We start from the raw sequence: 13851 nt of genomic DNA, 5'->3' as shown, positions 1-13851 counted from the left end.
TGAATACTTTGGGTATTGGCTATGTTATCTCCTGACAGGTAATGCAGAAGAAGTTAAAGCCTGGATGAGTTCTTGAACAAGCAGAATATCCAAGGCTATTGTGATACTAATCTCTACAGTTAGTATTAGTGGTTGTATATATAGTTTATGTATGTGAGTGTATAGATTGGTAAGTATAGGTTGTGTGTGCTGGGTTTACTTGGAAGGGTTGAACTTGATGGACTTTTTTTAACCCTATGTAACTATGTAACTATCTGTGTATTAAGGCTCTGCATGCTGCACCTTGCACTTAAAATGTAACACCAGGAGCAAAAGGCACACTGGCACTTGATACAACTATAGATAACTGCAAGAGCAAGGCCAAAAATAGTAATAGTCCTTTTGATGTTTGTGATGGTCTTCACCGAGTTTGGAGAATAAATTAATATCACTGGGCTTCTGAGCCTACAACATTCTTTGCTCCCATCTTTACAAGTAGCCATTCTAATGTAGTACTGTATCATCTCTGCAACTGTATTCCACTACCTGCTGCCATGTTTAGTTATAGCACATGGCTATGGCAGGTCCTCTGACCTCAAATCCTTTGGGCATTGGTTATGTTGTTTTCTGCCTGGTCATGCAGAAGAAGTTTAAGATCTTCTTAAGAAGGATTTAATTTACCAAAAGTCCCAAAGACAGACATTTGGGTCATATTCCTGCAATAACTGATTTCGGCAGCAAAGTCAATGTCCCATGCAGCTAAGATGACTATGGAGGAGTCATTTAACCTCTTTCTTCTGGAAAAGGTCATGGTGACTGCAGCGACTACAATAAATACATAAAGAGTTACTACATTTGCAGGGATTTCTCAGGGCCCCCCTTGCCGTTTTAGGGTCTGCTTCCCAAATTGTTATGCCTCTGCTCAGTTTTCCACTTTCTTCCCACAGCCCCAAACCAAACTGGTAAGTTAACAGGTTCCTGATGAATCCCATACTAATGTGTGTGTCTGTGACTGTGGTAGAGTAAATAACCCTGGAAGCTCTGCTGGGGCAGGGATGGCCGCGAGTAATTAAACATTCTCCGTTAAGATCTCTGGATTATGTTAGCCCTATATAAATAAAGAATAAGAACCTCCAAAATAAACGGCACTATATTTTCTTGGCGTTGTACAATTCTGGAGACTAGACTAGCCCTTTGCATTAGACTATACATCAAAATATCAAACGATAACCCATAACTAATACCCAGTTGCCGTACAATGGATAATGTGCCGCGTGCAGCAAATACATAGATTAATCAAACGTGTTAGTGGGGCTGTAGAAGGGAATCCAGTCATTTGGAACAGTTTAAATACGCCTCTCTGCAGTGCCGCAGCCTGATATCACATGGTCAGTATGCCAATAATTTCATTTTCATTCCAGATGCATGACACATTTACGCATTACTCAAATTTTTCATTAGATGATGTACTTTCCTCAGATATCCCAGCTATTCATAGTTTAAACAACACACAGATATGCATCATTCTGCTCGACGGGAAATGTTTTCATTGTAACAATAGGAAATCAAAATAGTGTCTTAAAAACGCATTTTATCGTATAGGCTCCATCTGTTACATCAGCCCTTGCTAAGCAGCAGCTCGCACTAAGCTTATTTGGACAAAGATGAATTCTAGGAACAAATTACAGAGATTCACAAAAGTTCAATTAAAAAGTCAAGGTCTTTCAGGCATGCTTTGACTTCATCTGCCTTTTATGCTTGTTGTTTTTTTTGTCCCCCTAATGGTTTTTAGAAATTTGTCTACTTTTCAGTTTTAGTGAGGTCTGAGCCGACTCCCAGCAGCCTAGCTTATCATAATAGGCAAACATTGCATTTCAGTTGTTCCAGTAATTCATTCTTCTGTGGAAGATGCTGCAAAATGCTGCAAATCGTTCCACCAACTGGTACAGGTATGGGATCCGGTATCCCGTTATATAGAAAGCTCTGAATTATGGATAGCCCGTCTCCTATAGACTCCATTTTAATCAAATAATTGGACTAGGTGGAAGAGACAAGGTGCAAAAAAAAAAAGCACTTTGTACCCCGCCTTATTGCTGCAGGTCTCGGAGCACAGAGAGCGACAGTACATTTGCACCATAAATAGAGCGCTGCCTGGGGGGCAGATGGATCAGAAAAACTGATACAATTCTAACAATCTTGATCTGAAGCCTGATTTTTATTGAGATCAACATAAATTTTCCACCTCATCTTTCGATAAACTGATTCTCCGGTGAATTATTTATCCTAAATAATTATTTATCTCTCTCAACTGAGCCTCCAAAGTATTGGTGGAGGGTGACAGATGTTTGACTGTAAGTCTCAAATATAATGTGTGGAAACAAGTAACAGGTGCCTGTGATTCTTAACCATGTGTAGGATACATTGACAGTAGCAGCAGGTATTTCCTTGAATGAATAGAGAGGCAGATATTGGATGCGCAATGGTATGGAAGCAGAAGATCGTCCATCAATACCATAAGATAGTTGCAAAAGCTAATGTTCACCAGTAGAGAGACATCTTTTAGGACAACTGATTCCCTTCAGTACTAGCCTGAGCCCCTTTGCAACTTTTGCTACATTTTAGGCAGAGAATTGCTTGGGACAGCCAACCCCAACTATTCTCCATGATAGAGCTGATGCTGCTCTTGCTAGCTGACCTGTCTAGCTCACATCTCCCAGAGTTTCACTATCCACTTTCAATGCCTCATTCATGGGGTCCCTGTTCCGCAACTTATCTAAGACCTGGGTTACCTTCAGCTCAACTGGACCTTACTGAGGCCTACATCCACCTCAGGCCCTCTGGTAGATCCACCTCCGGCTAGGATCGAGTCCAGAAAAGAGAGAGCACCATAAGCTTCCCCCTTTATATAGACTAAGGGCAAGGCACAGCCACTAGATCCCTTGGCCAGTAGAGAGAAGCCTCCCTCCCACAGGTCACTGAAAACATTCCAGGACCTCCTGAGCCGGTAGGGTAATTAACTCTTTTAACTTAAGTCCCTTGCAAATTTATAAAAAAACAAAAAAGTTACTTCCAGTTTTAGAACTGAAGCGACATAACTAACGTTGCATTTATCTACACAACCTGTATTTCCTGGCCACATTCCACCACAAAGTGGCTTCTTTCTAATCTGCGAATATATCAGAAGCATATTTTGTTGACATCTTTTGATTTCTTCCGTAGATCCAAGACGATTCGTGCTGCTCTTCGTTTCAGAAATGCTGTTTTAGTTGAAGTCCATGGGATCCAGCTGATTTTACACAATGGCTGGCCTTAGAACTTATGGTCTGCCTTTAGTCATACACCGTAGTTTAAATTTGAACCCAATCCATTAAGAACTGAAATATGTTACTCAAGTCCTAAATTCAGCTCTGATTATTTGAAAAAAAAAGATGGTGTAGATAACATGGCTGCTACTTTTTTACCCACTATACTGAAAGAAGATTAATTTAATGTTTCTTGTTTGGCTAGTGTATAGGGGGCGGTTTGGGGATTCCGCCAAATCCTGAGACTTTTAGGAAGATTCATATTCCCTGGGGTCCAGGAAACCAAGTTTAGACCGTTGCTTTCCTCTTAATGCACTGAGACGGTTGTCTGGGGTCATTGGATTATCATTTGCCGGAGCAGAAATTGAGACATTACACATCAGTTTTGATCATTTAAACCTGGGAATTTGCAGATTTGGAATGACTACTAAGCCAAATATCTGTACAGCTAAATGGTTTCAATACATGTGAATGTCTGTGAATGGCTGAAGCGAATCCAGATATTATCATCCAGGCAAGGGCTTCTCTCCAGCAATGAGAAACAATCTTACTAATATTACTGATAAGCTCATCAGGTCTGCTCCATCTGTGGTTTTTAACTGGTAAATATTGCTCCAAAACTGTTGTATTATCTGTTGTATTATGCACGGACAATCTATTCCTAACCAAGTAAATGGAAATGAAGTTCTAAACTTGTACATTGAGTTAATGTGCTGCATTTGCTTGACTATCTTGTCCTGAGATTCTGTATAAAGAAGGTCTGCATAACCCGAGTAGATTTCAGCCTCACTAGTCCTTAGGCATTTACTACCCTGTTTTCCCGAAAATAGGACATCCTCCAAAAGTAAGGCACCCCCCCGATTTTTCACCCCCTCGGAAAATAAGGCACCCCCCGAAAATAAGACACCCACCCAAACGATGGAATAAATGTGTACTGTATTCTTCTTCATGGAAAAATAAGACATCCCCTGAAAATAAGTCCTAGTGCATATTTTGGAGCTTAAAAAAATATAAGACAGTGTCTTATTTTCGGGGAAACACGGTAGTCAGTGTGATGCCAATTTGTTCCTGAGGAGTTGCATTCCCTTTAATAATACAAAAAAAGTATATGGACCATCTGCACATTAAACGTCTGCCCCACCGAAGAACAAAAACAAAAACCATGGATACTGTGTTGCAAGGTTTATTTGCAACATATTTCGAGCAAATGGTTCTTTATCAAGGGATAGTCTGTGTACATTTACCCCGTGGCGTGATTGGTTACAAACCAATGGATGTAAATTGTTGAGTTTTTTTATCCACAGAGCTTGTTTCTGTAGCAAAAGTTCCCTAACGTCACCCCCTCCAAGACCAGCCATTTAGGTCAGGACACATGATTATTTGGGCTGAAGTGGTGGGAAATATAATTTCTTAGGTTTTTTGATCCTTTCTTTTACTTTACGGATTGTTTGGCCCATGTATAATTTACCACATTCTGTAACAGGTCAAGGCACCCACAGCCCTTTAGCAGGGAAGATCTGTGCCCCAAAGATGCCCCAGTAGCCCCCCATCTGTACTGCAAATGCTCTGTACTGCTGCACATCAAAGCTAAGGGGCTGATACACAATATACTGTATATATATAATATAAACGTCACAATATAAGGCTAATTATTACATTTATAATATTAGTACATGACAACTCTGAAAACAGTGTAATTAGCACCATTATTTCATAATCAGCCCTGTAGCATCAACTTATATGACAGTTAAACCTCTTTTTTTGCTTGATCATTTGTGACGACCCCCTAAGCTCAGCTTCTCTATAGCTGCCCATAGCCCACTGAGCATGTGCAGTGTCACTGACACTTCTAATAAAATCCAAGATGGGGAGCTCCTGTGCACAACTTTGAAGGCCTGGATCAGGCCTTCTGCTATAGAGATACGGAACCTTTAGGCTGGTGCATTAAGTTTAGTGTATAAAATATGGCATTTCTTGCCAAATTTATTTTTGAGGGGTTAGTTCCTAACACTATGGGGGTCACATACTTATCCCTGTCAGAAGCAAAAGCACATCCCTTAGTACTCTATTCTGGCAGAACTTCAGGCTGGGGGATGGGCTGCACCGTGCACCTTGTACTGGATAATAAATTTGGCACATAGTGAGGGTGCAGACCAGCCCTGTCTGTGCCATAGGTGGGAAGGACCAGGCCCCATTGTAGCCTATGTCTTCTGCCACTCCCTAACTTGTGTGTCTGAATGATGTGCAATAGTGTTGAGCGAATGTTTTTGCCTGGCATGGATTTGCAGCAAATTTCCACATTTCGCCACTGGCAAATTGTTTTGAGAAACTTCTGCAAAAATTAGCTGCCGAAAAATTTGTTACGTGTCAAAAAAAGTCATGGTTGTGTCAAAATGGGTGCGGTCGTGTCAAATTAGATGCGATCACAATAAAATAGACATGACTGCATCAAAATGGGTGCAGTCGCGCCAAAATGGGCATAGTCACGTCAAAATGGGCACTGTCGTGGCAAAAAAAAAAACGCATGAAACATTTCGCAAATTTCCCGGTCATTTCACGGATTTTTCAGCGAAGCGAAACAGATTCTCTCATTACTAATGAGCAAGACAGGGGATGGGTAAGATGTACGAGTGGGGGTACCTCCTGTGCTCCAAAACTGAGGGTAGAAATCTGAATCATTCGGGCAAACCGACATGGCAGAGTGTAAAAAACACAGGTGCGTTGCACCCATTTCTTGCACCTTACACACTGCCTAGATCATAAATCCCCCCTTATGCTTTCTAAGTTTTTCCTTTGGATTTGCCCAATAGAAACAGTGAAAGCTAAATGTGTATTTCATTAGTTTTATAAACCTGCCCCGGCTGCCACCGTCTCGCTGACAAACAATCAGAAAAAAAGTGCAAACCTTCCCCAGCAAAAACAATTTGATGTTTGCTAAATCTGCCCCTATCCCGGTGCCTGCAACCATAATCCTACGTGGGCTATGAGTTCAATGTACATAATTGGAGCTATTCATTTTGAACTTGCCTTCCTCACCGCAAACATTTTCCGACCATCATTCTAAAAGTCACATCGGATTCCCGTGAAGGACGCCTAAGTAATTCCGACCGAAATATGTTGCTGTTTACAAATACATAAATCAAAAATAAAAAAAAATGCTCTCTGATTACCTGTCATGATTCAAACCGTGGAGGTGATATTCGATCCCTGGCCGGCCCATGTGAATCTAATTAATCGCTGGCTCCCGAACGTTGCCTTGAAACACAATAAAAGAGAGAGGATAGGTTATAGAGAAGATGATTAATGGGAGCACTGATAAAACACTTTCAAACATCTGCGCCCTTAATGGATTTATTAAATTATATAAATATGTACTCAAACGAGTGAAAGATACTTACGTTGTCATCCATCAAAATAAACCCAGGAAATACTTAACATTATAATCATTTCTGTTCTTTTTTGTTTTTTTTTTTATTTCAACCCCCCCCCCAAAAAATAGGAAAAATTCTGAAATATGAATCCCAATATAAGAATGTTGAATTTGCCATTATGATCCAATGTGTTTGTACAGGTGCATCAAATATTCCGTGTTCATTTCATTCTCAAACGGCTGAAAATATAAACCATGTTTTATGTCTAAGGTAGGTTACGCTGCCCCCACCGCCGCCGCCACATGGCAAGTATTATTGTTGAAATATTACAGTGTCCCCCCCACCTTTTTTTTTAACATAAAGTATACATTGTAATATTCTCTGCAAGGAAAATAAAGATTTGTAAAGGGTTTCGTATCAAATAACAGTATAGAAAGCTTTAATAAAAAGAACGGCGGATTCCGGTTTCCAGTCCATATAAACCCAGTATTTTCCCAAACTGTTTGATGCCTCCGTCAAGGTCGAGTCAGTTTGGAAGCCAAAGAGATGGATTTCCATTGTTTTAGGAAATCCATTCTACCTATGGTGCTCGGCTCCACATTTCTGGAAGCTGAAGGGATGGATTTATCATCATTTACATTTATGGATCATTGTTTTTAGAACATGAAGAGCAGTGATCCCCAACCAGTGGCTCAGGGGTAACATGTTGCTCCCCAACCCCTTGGGTGTTGCTCTCAGTGCCCCCAAACCAGGGAGTTATTTTTGAATTCCTGACTTGGGGGCAAGTTTTGGTTGAATAAAAACAAGATTTCCTACCAAATAAAGCCCCTGTAAGCTGATAGGGTGCATAGAGGCCCCTAATAGCCAATCACAGCCCTTATTTGGCTCCTCCATGAACTTTTATGGTGCTTGTGTTGCTCCCCAAGTCTTTTTACATTTGACTGTGACAGTAAGAAAGGTTGGGGACCCCTGACGTAACGTGTTAGTTTAATCTAAAGCTGAGGAGATTAATTCAAATTCTTGTTTGGGCTTTTTGCCACAACCCATGAAAAAATTGAATTTAAATATAAGGCAAAAAAGTCAATTCAAATATTGGCAAATAAAAATATTTTCTGAGAAAAGGGAATCATTTAACCATTTAATAAACCCAATAGGGCTGTTCTGCCCCCAATAAGGGGTAATTATATCTTAGTTGGGATCAAGTACAGGTACTGTTTTATTATTACAGAGAAAAGGGAATCATTTAACCATTAAATAAACCCAATAGGGCTGTTCTGCCCCAATAAGGGGTAATTATATCTTAGTTGGGATCAAGTACAGGTACTGTTTTATTATTACAGAGAAAAGGGAATCATTTAACCATTAAATAAACCCAATAGGGCTGTTCTGCCCCCAATAAAGGGTAATTATATCTTAGTTGGGATCAAGTACAGGTACTGTTTTATTATTACAGAGAAAAGGGAATCATTTAACCATGAAATAAACTCAATAGGACTGTTCTGCCCCCAATAAGGGGTAATTATATCTTAGTTGGGATCAAGTACAGGTACTGTTTTATTATTACAGAGAAAAGGGAATCATTTAACCATTAAATAAACCCAATAGGGCTGTTCTGCCCCAATAAGGGGTAATTATATCTTAGTTGGGATCAAGTACAGGTACTGTTTTATTATTACAGAGAAAAGGGAATCATTTAACCATTAAATAAACCCAATAGGGCTGTTCTGCCCCCAATAAGGGGTAATTATATCTTAGTTGGGATCAAGTACAGGTACTGTTTTATTATTACAGAGAAAAGGAAATCATTTTCAAAAATCAAAATTATTTGTTTATAATGTAGTCTAAGGGAGACGGCCTTTCTGTAATCCGGAACTTTCTGGATAATGGGTTTCTGGATAACGGGTCCTATACTTGTACTAAGTACAATTTTGCAGGAACAGCTGCTTAGATTTGCTTATAGAATGTACTGAGTGATACCATAAATACACGCCCCCATAGGTATCCCCTTTGCTAATTACCATTCAGCAGAACATTTTGAGGATATCGTGGCTCTTTAAATTAAAGCGAAAAACAGGAAATGATGGAAATTCTATAAAGATAAATCTCATGCTTTGGATTTTTGTAATAGTCTAATAAATGTTTGTTTACATTTGCTTTATTCCTGGCTTGGAGCTGGCAATGCAGCAAACCTAACTATGAGACTAGCAGGTGGCTGAAGCCACAAGTTTCCTAAGTGCCTTTGATATCCCTAAAGCTACAAACTGAAGCAATTAGAGGCAATTACCAGAGGATTTTTTCGGGACTGCGAAATGTACATTTGTAAAAAAAGCTTTTTATTGATGTCAGTTTCTGGTTAGGAACTAGGAAGAATGGATATTTTCATTTCCAGCCTGTATAAATCTCGTGGGCCACAAAGGGACGTGTTTATCAGAGGTTAAACCACGCACCACAGTTCACAAAGGAACCCCACGGCTCTATTTACTTTTATAGGACACTCTGTGATGGGGAACTGCCTGTTCATTCTTTCGGTAAATATACCCTGTACTGATCTGAACACCTTGCCCACCTCAGAACCCAAAGGAAACCTCTGGATTGTTGTGCACCAAACCTCCCCGAAGCTTAAAACTCCAACCAGAAAGGTATGTATAGGATAATACATGAGCATAACCCTAGTCTTCAACCCAGTTTGCTTGTAAATCCCATTGCTTGGGACCAGGCAGGGTCGGACTGGGGGGTGAAGGGCCCACCAGGGCTCTCGTCCCAGGGGCCCTGAAGGTGGCCCCGCTGGCCACGTCCCCTAGCCCCCCACCCCCTGCAGGGACCCTCTCGCAGGGCCCACCACCCAACATCCTCCCCTGAGCGCGTACATTTAACGCATCAGGGGAGGAATGGTCGGGCAGGGGGAGAGCCGGCTAGGGTCGGGTCTGGGCCGCCGGGGCCCACCGGGATTTTTCCCAGTGTCCCAGCGGCCCAGTCCGACCCTGGGTCCAGGGGAAAAGATGCCCTATTTTGTAACAATTGGTCTTCCAGGCCGCCTCTGCCTGTGGGCCCCTAGCATTTGCTCTTTTGCTTTTTGTTTTTTGAAACTTATTGCAGCTATTCTCGCCAGGCATGGAGCTCTTGGCTTCCAGTCCTCAAGCGTATGGCCACCTAAAGGTCGCCATTTTGTTTCTGTGTATGTCTATATAGACATACACAGAAACAAAATGGCGACCTTTAGGTGGCTTCCAGTCCTCAAGCGTATGGCCACCTAAAGGTCGCCATTTTGTTTCTGTGTATGTCTATATAGACATACACAGAAACAAAATGGCGACCTTTAGGTGGTCATACGCTTGAGGACTGGAAGCCAAGAGCTCCATGCCCGGCAAGAATAGCTCATTTAGGTGTATGAAAGAGGGATAATCAAGATAAAACACAGTTTGGGTTAAAGGGGCGCCTTCACAAATCATATACCCTGATATAAAATAAAAGAATAAAATGGGCACATTTACTAATATGCATGGCCTTGAAACGCGATATGGTATAAATTCGAAGTAACACCAATAATTTCTGCAGTTCTAAAATGTCTCGACAATACTTTTATCGTTCATACGAAAATATCGCAATTGCGTTCTGAAAGTCATGAAATTTTCGGACCGTAAAGTTCATAAACGTCACAAAAACAGTTCTGGCTTTGGAAGCCTTCCATAGGACTCAATGGCACTTGATAGATCAAACCTGGCAAAAATATAGTAATATAAAGTGTAACCAAAGCGTTAACAAATTCCGAAATTGTCGTATTCTTTGCGCAAAGTATGTTTTTTTTCATGGAAATTTACCAAAAACCACGAAAAACTTGTGGAATTTTAACAAAATTTCCGCATAGAATTTAGAAAAAATACAAATTTATTGCTCCTGGGCAAATTAGTGCCTTTTATTACATAATTTCATAACCCCAATAGTTTTCAAATAGCACCCCACTAGATTATTACTTTTTTCAGTGGCTGTCTATTTTCAATTTTTTTCAATTTAGTTTTTTTTTTTTCCCCCCAGTAGCAGCTTAGTAAACCAGTCATAAACTAATATATTACTGGTTACATTACCCATTCTCCAGGCTTACAGAGCATATATGGAAGGAAGGAAAATTAAATGACTTTATTTTTCAAACCTATATTTAGAAAAAACTAAAAAAGGATTGAAAATTATAATTTTTGTAAAGGTGAACCTCACCCTTTAGGGTGAAGCCACACAGAGCTACTAGTAGCTGCTACTTTTTCATGGCTACTAAACCCCAGAAAATCCCCTGCCATAGACAATACTGAGAATTGCCTCTGCTAAAATACAGGTAGAGATAATTATCAGTAAACGATCAGCATTGTCTGTTTTAGTAGCCACAACAAATAGCTGCTACTAGTAGCTCTGTGTGTCTTCACCCTTAGGGGCACATTTACAAAAGCACAAACGCACCGAGCGTATTTTCGCCTTTTTTTCGGGTGTCTGCACGACTTTTTCGTACGCCGAACAACTTTTTCGTACGCCGCACGACTTTTTCGGACGTTTGCACGAAAAAATCGGAAAGGTTATACCGCTGTTTACAATTGTTCGGTACGAAAATTGTGTGACTTTCGGATCGCCAATACGATATTATCGTGACTAATACGATTTTTTCGTAAGCATTTTCGTGATATTTGCGATCTTACGAAATTTTCCAATACGATCCCATTCCCATTCGTGATTCGGATTCGTGGATTAGTAAATGTGCCCCTTAGTGTTTGTAGGCAGTGTAGCTTCTGTGGTTGTAAAGAAGGTAGAGGGTATTGTCTAAGCAGCAGCTAAATTCCCTGCTATGTATCAGGTATCTTAGATGGGGTTGGCAGAAGCTTGGCCTAAATGATATGATGTGTGTTTAAATGGGAGCCAATAATGTAATTAATAATGAAAGGACATTCCAACGAGGATATCTCTCAACTGCTACCCATTTCAAGAAAGGCTGGGCTGTGCTTTATTTATTCTCTAAATCTACATTCTCTCCCAACAGTCACTCCAGTAAGTCATATTCCTATTGCTTCCTATCGGCAACAATTAAAACCAGGTGGCAGCTCTCTCCTCCACTGCCGTGTTACTGGGTAAAAATGGGAAATACAACGATCCAATGGCGGCAAGTTCCTTTTGGCCTATGGTGCAGACTGCTCGCTCAAGTAACTCTGAGCCCAACCTGAGCCCACGTGTATTGGTTTAGAACCTTTACTCTCATTTTTCTTATTTCGCTTGAGTTCAGATCTACATTCTAAACACAAATGATATGCTTAGTCAATTTATTAATATGACATCATCACCAGGTAATTACCCCCGAAATGTAAATCTCAAGGATTAATAGCATTAAACAGATGTTGCCTGTTCATCAGGAAATTGGTGTCTGCTGTTGAAATGTTGTTGTAACCTAAATTAAAACGAGTTATGGTAGGATGGGTTTCCAGCGTACAGAATGGGCAATTTACCCATCAACTTATTTTAACAAAGGAATTTCAAACTGATTTTTTTTTAGAGTTTACTGAAGTTCACTATATTATCCACCTCAAGAACATCACATAATATAGTATTAACAAAGACCAGATGCATAAGCCTAATCAGACCCTAACGAAGAAAGAGAACAATATTATTAGGAATATACATTCTAGATAATCTTACTGGTCAAAAGTCATGAACTTCCCTAGCTGATTGCCTGCCAGTTCCACAACTTTGTTCTTCTTCTGTTCTTCCAGCTATAAAAGCCACTTGGGTTGAGCCCTCTAGAACTCAGGACAGGTCCCAATCAGTTAATGGGATGAAGTAAGCAATGAAAGAAATTTAGTCAAGGCAGAGGTTATAAAGTTCAGACCAGACAGATTCCGGCTCGATATCTTGGCACACAACAAGCACACCGAGGCCTGATGAATGCCTTTCTCTTTGGGCTGAACCCTATAGTATTTATACCAGGTGCTTCCCATAAGAATGGAGAAAATGGTGAGTTCCGGCTGGCTAGATGAAGGAAGCAATGGAAAGAGCATGGTCAGGGCAGTTGTTATAGATTACAAGGTTTAAGCTTAATGTCATGGCAGGCAGCAAACACATTGAACCTAGCTGCCTGTCTATCCCTTTAGGGTGAATCCTTTACATCAGGTGCTTCCCAAAGGGATAGGCCAGTCCCAAATGGCTGCTGGGATCAAGGAAGCAAATGAAAGATCATATTCTCATAAGAGGTTATAGCATAATAGCAAGGTTCAGGGTGGATGTCCAGGCAGGCAGCAAACACATTGAACCTTGCTTCCTGTCTATCCCTTTAGGGTGAATGCTCTACATCAGGTGCTTCCCACAGGGTTAGGCAAGTCCCAAATGGCTACTGGGATCAAGAAAGCAAATGAAAGATCATATTCTCATAAGAGGTTATAGCATAATAGCAAGGTTCAGGCTGGATGTCATGGCAGGCAGCAAACACATTGAACCTTGCTGCCTGTCTATCCCCCTTAGAGTGAAACTTCTATATCAGGTGCTTCCCACAGGGTTAGGCCAGTCCTAAATGGCTACTGGGATCAAGGAAGCAAATGAAAGATCATATTCTCATAAGAGGTTATAGCATAATAGCAAGGTTCAGGATGGATGTCCAGGCAGGCAGCACAAAGCAGAACCCACAGGTAAAGCTTAGGTTAGGGCAGGCTATAGACACCTGGCAGTTACAAAATATTCAGAAACTATTCTTAATCACACTCAAACTATTAGGACAAGAGACTTAAGGTCCAGATATCATTAAAATGAGCATGGCAAGAAAACATTTCCAGCATGATTGGGGCATGAAGCCTCTGTGACATTTATCTTGTGACATTTTCCAGCCAATAAACAACTCCTGTCATTACAAAAAAAGTATAGGCAGACATGGAGCTATTCTAGTTTATTGCCTCCTCTCTCCTTCTGGATTCTTTGGACTAGGAATTAGAAATTGGATGATTACTACTGTATGTAACCACTGACGATAAACATTTTGGAACCCTCTATGATGTTCCTCCAGGATGGTGGTAAGTGTCAAAGGCTGTTGGAGGGTTGCCCAACACTGTTGTAGACCAAGACTACCTGGAGAAATGCAATTTGGACATCTCCTAAATAGTGATTAGCGAATCGGAGAAAATGTTGTGCGTAAAAAATTTTGTTGCCCGCGGCTATGCTTTTGACACCTGCGACTAATTTTC

This window comes from Xenopus tropicalis, chromosome 5, assembly GCF_000004195.4.
Source record: "Xenopus tropicalis strain Nigerian chromosome 5, UCB_Xtro_10.0, whole genome shotgun sequence".
NCBI classification, from domain to species: domain Eukaryota; kingdom Metazoa; phylum Chordata; class Amphibia; order Anura; family Pipidae; genus Xenopus; species Xenopus tropicalis.
This window is presented reverse-complemented; position numbering follows the sequence as displayed.